The sequence below is a fragment of the Megachile rotundata genome, chromosome 7 (assembly GCF_050947335.1).
Source record: "Megachile rotundata isolate GNS110a chromosome 7, iyMegRotu1, whole genome shotgun sequence".
NCBI classification, from domain to species: domain Eukaryota; kingdom Metazoa; phylum Arthropoda; class Insecta; order Hymenoptera; family Megachilidae; genus Megachile; species Megachile rotundata.
Window position 1 is genome coordinate 6,015,843 of NC_134989.1, and position 15,540 is coordinate 6,031,382.

At 34.2% G+C, this 15,540-nt stretch overlaps 1 protein-coding gene across 3 annotated transcripts in view; it reads right to left on the minus strand.

Annotated features, from left to right (window-relative positions):
* Positions 1-9,820, minus strand: part of Dad (Daughters against dpp) — a 145,260-nt gene extending 135,440 nt beyond the window's left edge. The window contains exons 1-2 of one of the 3 annotated variants that reach the window (XM_076533233.1): positions 9,510-9,820; positions 8,596-8,882 (exon numbers count right to left, since the gene is read on the minus strand). The gene's annotated coding sequence lies outside the window, so the exon portion shown is untranslated. Of the gene's footprint in view, positions 1-8,595; positions 8,898-9,509 lie in introns of those variants that run through there. The other 2 variants (XM_076533235.1, XM_076533234.1) reach the window with 2 other exon arrangements.
* Positions 9,821-15,540: the final 5,720 nt, after the last annotated feature.

Here is a 15,540-nt window from a genome sequence, read left to right on the forward strand (position 1 = left end):
TGATATTCAGGTATGTGCCATGAATATTTAGTGAAATGTATGATATTTTGAAGAAGGAAATATCCAAGCTTATTTTTGATGGAACAAAATTTTATGAGATTCTAAAGTTTGAATGTTTTGAAAGACTAGCTTCAATTCAAAAAATCAGCCGTTCAATGAGATAAAATTTAAGAATTCAAAAATTCAACAATTCGATGAGACAAAATTTAAGAATTCAAAAATTCAACAATTCAATGATACAACATTTTAGAATTCAAAAATTCAGCCATTCAATGAGACAAAATTTAAGAATTCAACAATTCAATGACAACATTTAAGAATTCAAAAATTCAGCCATTCAATGAGACAAACTTTAAGAATTCAAAAATTCAACAATTCAATGAGACAAAATTTAAGAATTCAAAAATTCAACAATTCAATGAGACAAAATTTAAGAATTCAAAAATTCAGCCATTCAATGAGACAAAATTTAAGAATTCAAAAATTCAACAATTCAATGAGACAAAATTTAAGAATTCAAAAATTCAGCCATTCAATGAGACAAAATTTAAGAATTCAAAAATTCAACAATTCAATGACAACATTTTAGAATTCAAAAATTCAGCCATTCAATGAGACAACATTTAAGAATTCACGAATTCGAAAATTCAAGAATTCAAAAACTCAAAAGTTCGAAAATTTGAGAATTCAAAAATCAAAAGGTTAAAAAATTCAACAACAAATAAATTCACAAATTCCAAAATTTGAAAGATCACAAATTCACAAATACAAGCATTTAAAAATTCAGAAGTTCAAAAACTCAAAAATTTACAAATTCTAAAATACAAAAGCTGAAAATCTTGAAAGTTGACAAATAAAAAGATTCAAAAATTCGAAGGTTAAAAATTTCAAGAATTCACAAATTCACAAATAAGCAAAATCCAAAACTCAAAAGTTAAAAAACTTAAAAGCTCAAAAGTTCACATATTTACAAACACAAAAATTCCAAAATCCAACGTCAAAAGTTTGAAAAATCCGTAATTCTAAAAACCTACAAATGCTGCAAAATAATAAATAATAATGTTCCAAAATAATAATATCAAAAATTCTAACATGCCAAATCCCATAGTCCCAGAATTGTCTAATTCACTTCCCAGAAATGTTTATCATATAACCTATCATACATCATTTCAATATCCGCGTTCGTAACAGCTGTTGCCCGCAGTCGTGATACTGTTCGGTAACTGATTTTGCAGCAGGCTATACATTCGCAGTATGCGCGCAATATTTTGGAACAGCAATAATTCGCACCTGAAACACGAATCCTGTCCAAGAGCGAAAATCCCGCAAGAGTAATAAAAGCATTTATTTCCCGTCTATTTCGGTGATCGCTCGACCGAGCACAGTTCACGTCATACTTCCCGTCGTTCCTGGCCCATTATTTCGACCGGCGCGGCGTCGCGTTTCTTCCCCTATTGGGGAATCACGAATCCGACTCTGTCGACCTTATATCCGCCACTTTTTGTACAAGCCGGACGCAAGACCACGTCAGCCGGAAGATTCTACTTTGGGACGAACGCGAAAGCTGCTTACTGCGGGTTACTACGATGTCGAGCACCTGCGATCGCACGGTACTGCACGTGAAGAAAAAAAACCATACTTTCAAAGTTGTAAACTTCGATAATTTTAGTTTTCCAATATCATGTATTTTAACCCCTTCCCGTGCCATTTATTTAACAGATGCGTCAGTCAAGACTAATTATTCAGGGCTATAACATGAAAACAAACAAAGAAAATTAAAATTTTGTGAGTATTTTATATTCAAGGATCCTTGATAATGTAACTTATAGTTGGACATAAATTTCAAGTTGAGGAATGTTCAAAGTTTGAGCAAGGTTTATCATATTTGAGCTGTAAGTGCATCACGAGTGAGACTCGTCAAAGCACGGGAAGAGGTTAATTTTTGAAATTGCGAAGTTAAAACTTGATTACTGCGGGTTGCAGCGATGTCGAGCACCTGCGATCGCACAGTACTGCACATAAAGATAAAAACCCCACTGTCATAGTTATAAACTTCCACAATTTTAAATTTTTAATATTACATTTTTTAATTTTATAATTGCAAAGTTAAAATTTCTGTATCGCAAAATTCTAAATATGTTGGTAGTTAAATTTTAAATATGAGATATTCAAAAATTAGAAATTCGACAATTACAAGTCTTAGAATTAAAAAATTCTGACGTTACTAATTATTAATGTGTCAAAGTTTAAAAGGTACAAAATTTCAAGTTACTAATATTCTGAGTTCCAAAGTTATAAAACTCAAGAAGTTTCAAAATATACAAATTTGAAAATCTAAAATTCTGAAGTTCTAAAATTCAAAAATTCCCAAGTTTCCATAAATGTATAAGTCTCTAAGTGGAAGAACTAAGCAATCTGAAAATTTCAATGCAAAATAGCTGAAAAGTCTCGAAGTCCCAAAGTACAAAAATTTCTATGTTACTCGCAAATGTATCTCTTCAATTCGGAACTTCTAAAATTAGAATAAAATTTGGGAGAACCAAAGTTGCAAAAGCTGATTGTTCTACAGTTCCAAAGTCGCAAACCCTTCAAAACACAAAATGTTAATATTCTCAAGTCTGAAAATTATAATGCTTCAAATCCCAAAATCGTAATGTCTTAAGTCCCAAAATTTTAGTAATCTTAAATCATAAAATCTTAGCATTCTCCAATCCCAAGATTCTAATATTCTCAAGTTCCAACAAACATATTATTATCAAGTTCTAACAATCCTAATATTCTTCAGTCCCAAAGTTATAATATTTTCAAATTCCAAAACCGTAATATTGCTCAGTCCCAAAATCATAATATCCTAGAGTCCCAAAGTCGTAATATCTTCAAATCCCAAAACCTTAATATTCTTCAGTCCCAAAATCATAATATCCTAAAGTCCCAAAATCATAATATTTTCAAATCCCAAAGTCTTAGCATTAACTAGTTCCAAAATTCTAATATTCTCAAGTCCCAACAATCATAATATTCTCAAGTGCCAAAAATCGTAATATTCTACATTTCCAAAATCCTAATATCCGAAAGTCCCAAAATCGTAATATTCTTCAGTCCCAAAATCCTAATATCTGAAAGTACCAAAAAAGTAATATTTTCAAATTCCAAAGTCCTAGCATTCTCCACTTATAAAATCCTAATATTCTCAAGTCCCAAAATCCTAATATTCCCAAGTCCCAACAATCATAATATTCTTCAGTCCCAAAATCCTAATATCCCAAAGTCCCCAAATCGTAATATTTTCAAATCCCAAAATAATAATTCTCTCAAGACCCAAACTCCCAATATCCTAAAATCCCCAAATCTACTATTCTCCAATCCCAAAATTCTAATATTCCCAAGTCCCAAACTCGTAACATCAAGTCCCAAAATCGCAATATCCTCATGTCCCAAAACCGTGACATCCGCAAGTCCCAAAATGGAGAAATTGGTAAATGCGATGTGGCGGCGTGTCGCGTCGCAGAAGAGCACGTTGCGACGGCACTGTGTAAAAGCAGCGACGAGGACGACATGTCCCGATGGGTGGGAGAGGTATGATGGGACAGGTGCGGCTCGTAACTTCCTGGATAATATCGGCCGGTCCGGACGCGCGACCGGCGCTAACGCTGACGCTTACGTTAGCGGTGGCGCCACTCGGATCCACGCTGTAGGCGCCTGTCCGTCCCGTTCCTCTCCCCTTCCCCTATATAGCTCCAGCACCCTCCTTACCCTCTCTCTTTCTTGCTCTCCTCACTCTCTCGCTCTCTCTCTCCCTCTTCTTCGCCCATCATTTCTCTTTGGTCATAACGCGTACCACTGCCTACCGCTAGCGATGGGTACGAACGGTACTCGAGGAAAACAAAACTAGAAACTGAAAACGGGCAAAAGACATGGAAGAGTTACACAAACGTCCTCTTTTTTATAAAAAGAAACCAATAAAGTAAAGTAGAAGGAACTGAACAGTTTTGAAATTTACAAGACACAAGAAAGAGTGTTGAAAGATACAGGAAACGCTTTTGATTTATATAGAGAGGTGAAAGATATAAGAAAGACTTTTTTTATGCAGAGTATAGAGTCACGTCAACGGAGGTTATAGCAACTACTCGTTGTGAATGATTAAGCAAAGGGGAGAAAAGACTAAGGGTTTTAATAACAGAGTTATTATGGTTTACTGAGAATTTTGATGGTGCTGCAGAATGTAATTGGTTCTGGTAAGATGTTGAAGTAATTGTTTCGGTGAGGTTGTTAAGGAAGAAATTTCGACATGTGGAATTTTTGAACGTTTGGGAATTATGGAAAAAAATTGTGGAATGGTAAGAAAGTTTGGAATTCGAATGTTTGGAACTTAGGGAATGTGAAAATTTTGGGAATTTGTGGAATAGGGAATTTGGTAATTTGAAATTAGTAAATTTAGAAAATCGCAAATTTGGAAATTTGAAAATTTCACAATTTACTAATTTAGGAAGTTGCGAATTTGGAAATTTAAGAATCTGGAGAATCGGAAGTTTGAATATTTGAAGTTGTAGAGGGAGATTTAGGACCGTACAAATTTGGGGAATTTATAGAATAGGAAATTTGGTAACTTAATAGCTTGAAATTTAGGATTTTGAGAATTTTACAATTTAGCAATTCAAGAAGTTGGGAATTTTCAAATTTGGAAATCTAGGGATTTAAAAGTTTGGACAATTTAAAATTGTAGCAGTTGTTGGATTCTTGAAAATTTGTGAATTTGGAGAATAGAGACTTGGTAATTTGGTAATTTGAAATTTAGATATACTTTGTAAAGTTGTGAATTTGAAAATTTGGAAATGCAAGCATTTAAATGTTTGAAAATTTAGAATTTAAAAAATTGGGGATTTGGCGTTTGTAGGACTTTGAGCAATTTGAGGAATTGCATATTTATCAATTCGATAATTTGAAATTTGTAAATTTGAGAATTGGGAAGTTGAAAATTGTGAAGTTCAGAAATCTAGAAATTTAGCATTTCAAAAATTCAAAAATGCACCAGAATGCATAAACATTCAGAATTACAGAAATTATAAACTCTCAAGTTCTTAAATTTTGTACTACGTACTTCAAAATTTGCTTAAATTTAAGAATAAGAAATTAATTATTTAAAAATTAGGTAACTCGTAAACTTCAAATCTAAGAAATTTCACAACTTCAAAATTAAGTCCAATAATTATAAACCTGAAAATTATATGAAACTTTTACCTAACCAACTACAACAAAACACATACATATATCAGCTATTTTCACCCATATAAATTAACAAATTTTGATCACAATCGAAGATGAGTACACGCGTATATTTTATTATCAGAATTGTTTGAACGTTCCGCGTTTCACTCCCATCGCTATATTCCACTCTTCTTACGTGTAGCCGTCGCTTCTCAGACAAGTGTATGATGTTGCTAGCAAAACCTGCACCATCTTTATTCATGCATACTGGGTAGTTGACGGGAGGCGAGATGCCGTGGAGAGCACGTATGACCGAGGTGCATGCATACGAAATCATGCACATCGACACGGGGAATTTAATATTTGAAAGGCCCCGTCGGCTGCATTTGAAGTTCCGATGCCGTTGGAATTATTTAAGGCTCTGATTTTAACAGTGATCCTTTGCAAACGATGACACTCTCTTTATATGCATAGGTACTTTCTTATGCATCACGTGAAGTTTCCATATCGCTGAAATTATCTTTGGCGTCAATTTTAATAGTGACAATCCCACGGAGCGATTTCTTTCTATAATATAATTGTAATAGTCTCATTCTCTTGACATATTTGATATTTTATTAATATTTAATCAGAATATTCGATAATATCTGACTAGTATTATTTAAATATTAAAGTATTATTTAATTGAAATCATTAAGTACTTTTAATTACTAGCAACTTTTCAGCGTAGTTAAATTGTATTTAACTGAACTAATTTATAGCTGTGTTAAATTTCATTATAGTAGAACTAAATAACAATTGCGTTACATAGTTCGAAATAGTACTATCAAATAATATTTGTTATAATTAATAATTCTAAACAAAAAATGAGGGAGGTGCAAATACAGTGGCAAATTTAACAAATTAACTTACAACTAATTTCTGTATAAAAAAAATACTAATTTCTATCATAAACCTTTGTTGTATTTTATTAACAAATTTTTATTTTATTGTGAAGGGAGGTTTATGTTATTATGAACATATGCTATGTGATTAACGCAGAATTCAGTGTATAAATTTTCATCTTAAATTTGTTAAATTTATTTAATTAAATAATTGATTAAATTTAATCAATTAAATTAACTCATTTAGCATTCTTAAATAAATAAATAAATTTATCTAACTTTATTAATTAAAGAAATTAGCTTTTTTAATAAAATAAACAACCTCGTCTAGCTTTCTCAATTAAATAAATTATTTCATCAAACTTTCTCAATAAAATATTAATACCCACGAATTTCAATCGAATATTCATTAAAATCATCGCATACGCATATAAACAGTTACCCCGCGGCGCCAAACTCTTTGATGTCCTTAAAAAACCGTCAACGAATGAATCGCGTGCGTTGAATGTGACAAAAATTTTGCGTGCATTCATATGCATCGTGCACGTCCACGCTTACATAAAGGCACATTTGTTAGCACACACAAAATTTTCCCAAGAATGCACAACGTAAACGTTTCTCAACATAAACGCGCCTTGACGATTCTTAACACGTTATACGCCGCAGTAAAAATAGTCGTGTATAATGACACACGCTATAATCGTAACGCGGTTGATTTATATTGCAGTACGTCCTATTTACAGGCGATCCCGTTTATAGTACCGCAAATTCTGTTACATTTTCATGAATGGAACTGTGGTACAAGATTACTGGAACCGGTAAGATATTTAAATGGTCAAGAAATTCTTTTCGAAGAAAGGCATTAGTGTAATATTCATTTTACTTGGAATTGGATTTGATTTTGTTGTGATATTTCGGTTATTTTGAATTGTGAATGTAAGGAGGTAGGATGCAGGGATGTAGGAATGTAGGAATATCGAGTTATGAGGATATAGAAATATGGAGATAAAATTGCATAGCATCGGGAGATAGGAATATTGGGGTGTAAGGATATTGGAATATAGGTATATCGGGATATAGTGATATTAAAATGTAAGGATATCGGAACATAGGAGTATCGGGACATAGAAATATCACAATATAAGTATGTCGCAATATAGCTATATTAAAATGTAGGGATATCGGAACATAGGAGTGTAGGGACATAGGATTATCACAGTATAGGTATGTCAGAATATAGCAATATTAAAATGTAGGGATACCAGGATATATAGGTACATGGGAATATTAGTATGTAAAAATATCGAGATCGAGAAATTTAGAGATCTGGGAATACAGTAACTTAGAAATATATTATACAGGTTTAGAAACCCAGAGGTTTAGAGTAGAAATCTAAAGAGCTGAATACTCGATCCAATACCATCGACATTACATTAACTGAGTTACAAGATAAGCATGAAATTCAAAAGGTATAAACCTAATCACCTAACCTAACTTTCTTTTAAAACAGCGGGCGCCATTTTGAAACTTGGACGCCATTTTGAATGAATCTTTCTAGAATGATGAAACATTTCTGAAACAGTTCTAATGAAACAATACTGTGTTATACTCAAAACGTTTCTTTATAGAATATTATTTTTATTTATAGAATATATCAACGAATTTTATTGGTTTAATTTTGAAACACCTAGTAGATTACATAACTGTGTTTGATACCTATCATCGGTTCGATGGCTCATGAAAACGTATGGCATGTTCTCTATTCTTTATGGCGATCGGATCACATACAGTGCATCGCTTTCCTTCAACGTCATTTATCAGAATGCGCCTTGTATGCACAAGATGAACGTAGCGCAATGTCAATGTTACTGTCATGATAATGTCGAAGGTTCCGATGCGTATCAACGTACGTTCACGCAGAGATCACAGATATAAATAATGCAAAGCGTAAATAGCGTAATTTTTGTTGGGAGGAGACGAATACTAACTTTATTTCATCCAGCAATATTATTTCCGATCATCGTTATTCTTTACTGATCGGAGTTTTATCGTTTCGTGATAAAACATCGTTAATTTCGTTGATTTCTTAGAATCATAACGAAATTCTGCTCAGAAAGGAAATGTGATAGCTGAGAAGAAATAATCGTAAAATTGATACAATTTTACTTAGAATAAGTTTTTCGAAGAAATTATGAGAATAATTTGATGAGAATTAAATTTGTGTAGATAATTGTAAATTATCAACTTGCAAATTCTTTCTTTAACAATTTAATATTTTGCATTTGAGATCAATTTCAATGTATAAAATGAGACATGCGAATGAATATTAATTATTAAGTGCTACGATTCGCATTAAATGGCCCCATTTCTTGTATTAATCTAAATTACTGTATTAATCTTGTATTAAAATAAATAAATGTATTTTTAAAATACGACACGCAGTGTGCTCTTTTCGGACCACGTGGTCCTACACGCGCAATATCACTGAACTCGCATCATTTCTTACCTGTTGCAACGCCGGGCTTCCGCTATTGGTCAACCACCGCGCATGCGCCGTGTCACGGTTCAAAGTAGAATTTATAGTTGCGACTTCCGTAATCTAAAGTTCATTGCACCAATTGTGAAATACGATGCGGTTCGATATCAAATCGCAAATGTTCGCATCAATTCTCCAATGATCAGAGAAACTTTATATGCCACATTTTCGAGCTTAGTCCGTTACTTTCGAGTGTATGCATACTCCATCGTTTACACAATTAATCAAGCTTCACTTAATTCACGAACAGTTATATTCTGCGAAATATTATTTAACACATTACGGACGGATGACGAGATATCTCACGTCTCGTATCGTGTCAGTTGAAACAGTTGACGAGATATTTCGCACTTCCTATTGATCAAACAAGGGTTGTAACGAACTAATATGTGATAACTGTTATTCAGCAGTTCTTTGACAGTGTGAAATTATTTAAATATGAACAGGAACTAAATATATATTATACTATATACTATATACTATAAATTATATACTAAAAATACCCCAAAATTAGTTTAGTACACAGAAATTTATAATTGTTATATATCTTAAAAATGTATATAATTTAATTCCTGTTGAAAATATATATTAAACCTAACAATAATTTTAGTTATCAACAAGCTAGAGATATTATAATGTTATTAACAAGTTAGAAATATTACAAATAGTCGATTATGTGATAATCTGGTCCATAATGTGTTAAACTCAATCTGAACCCCAATATAAATAACATACAACCAAAAATAAAACCAAATCTATCCTCAGAACTTGAGCGTTTATTTATCTTCCAAAACCTAATCAAAGCTATTTTAAAACCCAGTGATTTGCCAATAAGCGTGCGATTTACGATGGCCACTTTCAAACAACTCCGATTTAAAAAGTACCTAAGTGACAATAATCGTCCAGATTTTGGAAGCCGTCCATAAATTCCATAGAAGATCATCCGTTAAGTATCTTAATCGTTCCACAAACAGTCGCGATCATATTAGTAAAATTTATTCGAAAGGATGTGTAATACACGCACCGGTATTTCGAACGGCACCGCGTTTTTGCGTAGCGCGGGAAATTCAAACGGAAGAAACAAAACGTGGCGTAATCGCAACTTCGATAGACCGTTTCTCGGATTCACCTCGTGAAAGTTTGTCTACGATCGGTCACCATAGGAAGACGAATTGGAATAAACAATGAAAGACCGACTGCGTCGATCGTCGAACGTCGACTGGCCACGAGCCCGACGACCGCGCAATATGTAGCATAGTGTAGAGAGGACGACTGGAGCCTGTCTGCTCACCCCTGTGGATGTCTGTTGCCTAAGGGCGGCCTCGTCCGGCGCGAATTCACGGCGACAGAGCAACGGCGCGCCAGTAACGTGGCGACGCGGATCTTGACGCCATTTCGCGAACACGTATGTGTACATGTACGTGTGCTACCCTCTTGGCTCGTTTGTGTGCCCACCGAGTCTCGTACTCCACAGGGTAACTGGTGACAGAGAGAATGGGAGGGTTGCGATATATGTGCATCTCAGGTGTGGCTCTAGCTATTTCACCGCCATGTGCAATATGTTGATATGTGCACCACACTCTTAGGACGACTTCTAGTATTCTGCGATGGCATTGCAAGAGTCATCAATGTTATTTATATTACATAACTGATGCACTTTGTTTTACGTTAGTTTGTATTGTAAATTTTACAAAGTTCTCAAAGTTTCACACTGTCAAATATTTGAATTTTTTAGTTCACCAATTTCGAAGGTTTTTAAATTTTTGTGAATTCAAACATGTAATAGTGAAATTCTGGGATTTTCTAATAGCAAGATCTTGAAGACCCTAAATTATTGTATTTTTAAATTCTGTGTAAATTTTTGCAGTTGCTAGATTTTCAAGTTACTAAATATTCAAGTTCTCAATGTATTTCAAATTCAAAAATTTACAAATTTACAAATACCCGAAATTCCAAATTTTGTAATTTTTAAATTGCAAAAATACCCAAAATTCTAATTTTTAAACTTCCAAATTTTCAAATGATAAATTCTTAAATTTTAAACTTCCAAATTTTCAAATGATAAATTCTTAAAAGTGAAAATTTCCAATTTTCCAACAACTTAAATTCTCAAATTCCATATTTCTAAAAATTCTAAAAGTTCCTAAATGCACTTACTTTCCACATTCTCAAAATTCCTAAATGCCGTTTAATTTGACGGAAAACGTCAAATGCTGAAATGAAAAATGCTGAAAATTGATGGTGGTCCTAACTGGATGGCTAGGTAATATTATCAATAGAACCGGCCCTGCGTGCACGCATGACCAGCGAGAAGAGCACGCTGGCAATCGTACACACGAAGGTGCTTGACCGAGTGAAGTCGAACGACTAACCGTATACGGAGACTTTTCTTGCTCAAAACTGGAGATAAACAATGTCATTTGTGCTAGAATCCCACCCCCATACTTGCCAGTCTGCTTCCCTGTGGAGAATCTGGGTTCTTCCCTCGTTTGTACCCTGAAATACGACAAAATCGACAGCCATCATTCCGGTAAACACCGCGAACTTCTACGTTTAAACTGTTCGTGGTACTTGAATGATGAATATTCGTCGACTGCAACGGAAATCTGGAGTCGCGCAGCGAATCTAGTGACATTGTGTTACGTAAACAAGTTCGGTACGAAATTTCCGATTGAAATCTAAAGTTGGTCTTACTCGCGCATAAATCAAGAATTCTGCAAACAGAAGATGTTAGCGGTTTGAGCGGCCATGTTGAATCCATCAGAAGTCTTAAAGTACACCTAATAACATTGTTTTCAAACCTACTCGTATATACGCAATTAAATTTGTCATACGTTTGTTTGTACAAATTATGTTCTTTTCATTAAATAGATGGTTTACCTAAGTGTAAATGCATGGGTTATTCCAATATGGATGACATAGCGACCAAAGTGTAAATCATACTGGAGCTATGTTGTAAATCAAATGTGCTAGAGGTATAGCAATAAACAGATAGGGTATTCTAGAATATAGAGAATTACAGATATAGATATTAAGATGGAGACAGAGAGATACATTGACATTTAGTAATTTAGGAATTTAGGGGTTTAGGGATATTGGAGGTTAAACTCCAATATAGGGATATAGGGAGATTGGAATATTGAGATTTAGGGATCTGGGAAGATTAGAATATTGAGATCTAGGGATCTAGGGAGATTGGAATATTGAGATCCAGGGATCTGGGAAGATTAGAATATTGAGATCTAGGGATCTAGGGAGATTGGAATATTGAGATCCAGGAATCTGGGAACATTAGAATATTGAGATCTAGGGATCTAGGGAGATTGGAATATTGAGATCTAGGGATCTAGCGAGATTTGAATATTGAGATCCAGGGATCTAGGGAAATTTGAATATTGAGGTCCAGGGATCTAGGGAGATTTGAATATTGAGATCCAGGGATCTAGGGAGATTTGAATATTGAAATCTAGGGTCTAGGGAAATTGGAATATTGAGATCTAAGGGTATAGGAAGATTGGAATATTGAAATCTAGGGTCTAGGGAAATTGGAATATTGAGATCCAGGGATCTAGGGAGATTTGAATATTGAGATCCAGGGATTTGGGGAGATTTGAATATTGAAATCTAGGGTCTAGGGAAATTGGAATATTGAGATCTAAGGGTATAGGGAGATTGGAATATTGTGGCCTAGAAGTCTAGGGAAATTGGAATATGGAAATCTATGGACTAGAGAGATTCGAATATTAATATCTAGAGATCTAGGAACATAAAAATATAAGGATCTGACAATCTAGCAATCCAGGGATAAATAGCTATAGAAATATATTTATATTAGGACACTAAGACATAGGAATTTTTGAATACCTAAAACTTGTTTCAATAAAAATGAAAGTTCAAAAAAATGTTAAATTTTGTCGCTTTAAAATAATGATTACTTGAATTTATTTTAAATATAACTGTTACTCATTTTTCACGATTATTCGTTTAGCACCTAATTAATCAACTAATGAGTTTAATGGATACAGTTATACATTGCGTATATCTAAGTAATTTGTTGTGTTAGTTATTTATTGAGTATTTATCTCTCCGTACGCGTTAACTATGTAGCTAAATAGTAAGAGTATGTTTGCATGTTATGTTAAAAGTCAAACCCTATTTCTGTCGTGCAGATGCATTTAAATGTCGTTTTTTTGGGCCGGCTCGCAAGAACGGAACGCGGATAATGATAGCGATGGGGTGAAATGGTATGGGAAGGATCATTAATGCGTCTAATTCCGTAGCATTGGAATGTAACATCATAAATTGCATGAAATTCGAATGATTCTCAACGTGGTTTACTCGGAAATGTATGTTTCTCAACATTAATTACTGTCAATGGGGAGGAAATGTATTCGTGCCGAAACTGCTCTATAAATAAACAAACTACATACTCGGAAATATTCCGTGTTCCATGAAATTTTAATTATGAAATGGACTGGTTCACTTGCTGACTCAATATTCAAACTAATAACCTATCTACAATTTATAATAGTTGCTAAATTCAGAATTCTTTCAAAACGTTTGTCCAAGCATTCGAATCTCCTCATCTTTTCTAATTTATCATTTTTTGAATTTCGAAATTTTCAAACTCTATTTCTAGGTTTCGAGATGTAAATTTTAGGGATATAGGGATATAGGGATTTGGGGATATAGGAATTTGGGGATATAGGAATTTGGGGATATAGGGATTTGGGGATATAGGGATTTGGGGATATAGGGATTTGGGGATATAGGGATTTGGGGATATAGGGATTTGGGGATATAGGGATTTGGGGATATAGGGATTTCGGGAAATAGGGATTTCGGGATATAGGGATTTCGGGATATAGGGATTTCGGGATATAGGGACTTCGGGATATAGGGATTTCGGGATATAGGGATTTCGGGATATAGGAATTTCGGGATATAGGGATTTCGGGATATAGGGATTTGGGGATATAGGGATTTCGGGAAATAGGGATTCCGGGATATAGGGATTTCGGGATATAGGGATTTCGGGATATAGGGACTTCGGGATATAGGGATTTCGGGATATAGGGATTTCGGGATATAGGGATTTGGGGATATAGAGAATTGGGAATGTAGAGAATTTGAAATAGAATCATTTAGGGGCATAAGGATTTGCAATTATAGAGATTTGAAGATGTATGAACTTTTGGGATGCAGAGATATCAGGACATCCTCAAATTTTTACATTCCTAAATTTCTATATTCTTAAATCTCTATAGTTGCAAATCTTTACATTCCCAAATCCTTGCACTCCCAAATTCCTATATCCCAATATCCCTATATCTCCAAATTCCTAGATGCCAACATCCATATAATTTCAAAACCCCTACATCACCAAATGCTATATCACTCGAAATCCCTAATCTTTCTTATACCTTCATATTTCTCGATCCTATACTTGTCATAATTTCCTTAGATAAACTAAGTTTACACTTGACTTCTCCCTATCATCCATTTTTTCCATCCACAAAAAACATATAATATATACTTGCCTCTCCCTAATTTTTCTTACATCGTCATTGAAAAAAATTCCACTCGAAACACTCGACACTGATTTCTCGGATCATTACGCTGGCAGGAATTACCCCCGATTTCAATTTGTTGCTAAGCAATCAAGAAACGTTAGCGATTTCGATTTACGAGTTTTTCTCCGGCACAGGGACAAACGAAGAAGAAACGTTATAACATCGTGATATCAATTCTGTTGTAATGACACAATCGTAGCCAGTCAGTCGGATGTTGGTTTGAAGTGTGGGTGGAAGGTGATGGTGACGCTCTAGGTCCGGCTTCGTTCTCCAACTCGTTGTTTATCAAGCTCCCCTTCGCATAACAAGCATCAAAACACTTGGCGCCCCACGCTGGAGCCGTCGTAGTCATCTTCCGCCCCAATGGTCGCTCCTATTTTTCGTGGATACGCGGGGATAGGCGCTGGCATGGGTTAAAACATGGGGACCGGGAGTCGGGAGCATCTCTATACACACAGGCGCCGTCTCTAGCCACCGAAAAAATGAATTATAGACCTGGAACCACTGGAAACTCGATCGTTCGAATCACCGTTTGGCCGGAGTCGAACTACTTGAAATTTCAGGGGAGCATGTTCATTAATACTTGGAACACGTTTAAGTAATTTACATAATTTTACTTTTGCCGTAACTACGGTTCTTGAACGGGGTAGGCCAACTTGCTTATTCATTACTAATTGTATCGGTGCATCGGGTATAAACGCATGGCTCTTGGGAATTTAGGAATTTTAAGGGTTAACAGTTTTGATGGATGTTTGGAATTTTTAGGATTTGAGAGTTTTTATATTTTGAAGTTTGATTTAATATTTGGGAGTGTGGATATTTGGAAATATATGTAGAAATGTAGGAATTCAGGAATTAGGAATACTTGGAAGATTTAGAATATTTAGGATACTTGGAATATTTGGAGGATTTGGAGTGTTTAGGATACTTGGAATATTTGGAGAATTTGGAGTATTTAGGATACTTGGAATATTTGGAGTATTTGAAATATTTAAAGTGTATAATATTTGGAGTATTTGGGGTAATTGGAGTATTTAGAGTATTTGGAGTATTTAGGGTATTTGGAGTATTTTGAATATTTGAAGTACTTGGAGTATTTGGAGTATTTGGAGTATTTAGAGTATTCGGAGTATTTGGAGTATTCGTAATACTTGGAATACTTGGAATATTTAGAGTATTTGAAATATTTAAAGATTTGAGAATTTCGATATTTACGAATTAGGGAATTAAGGAATTTAGATATTGGTAAATTTCAAAATTTTATAATTCAGAAAATTGAAAAATATGAAAAGTCTTATTAAAAATATGTATAACAAAATCTTTAATAATTTAAAAATTATAA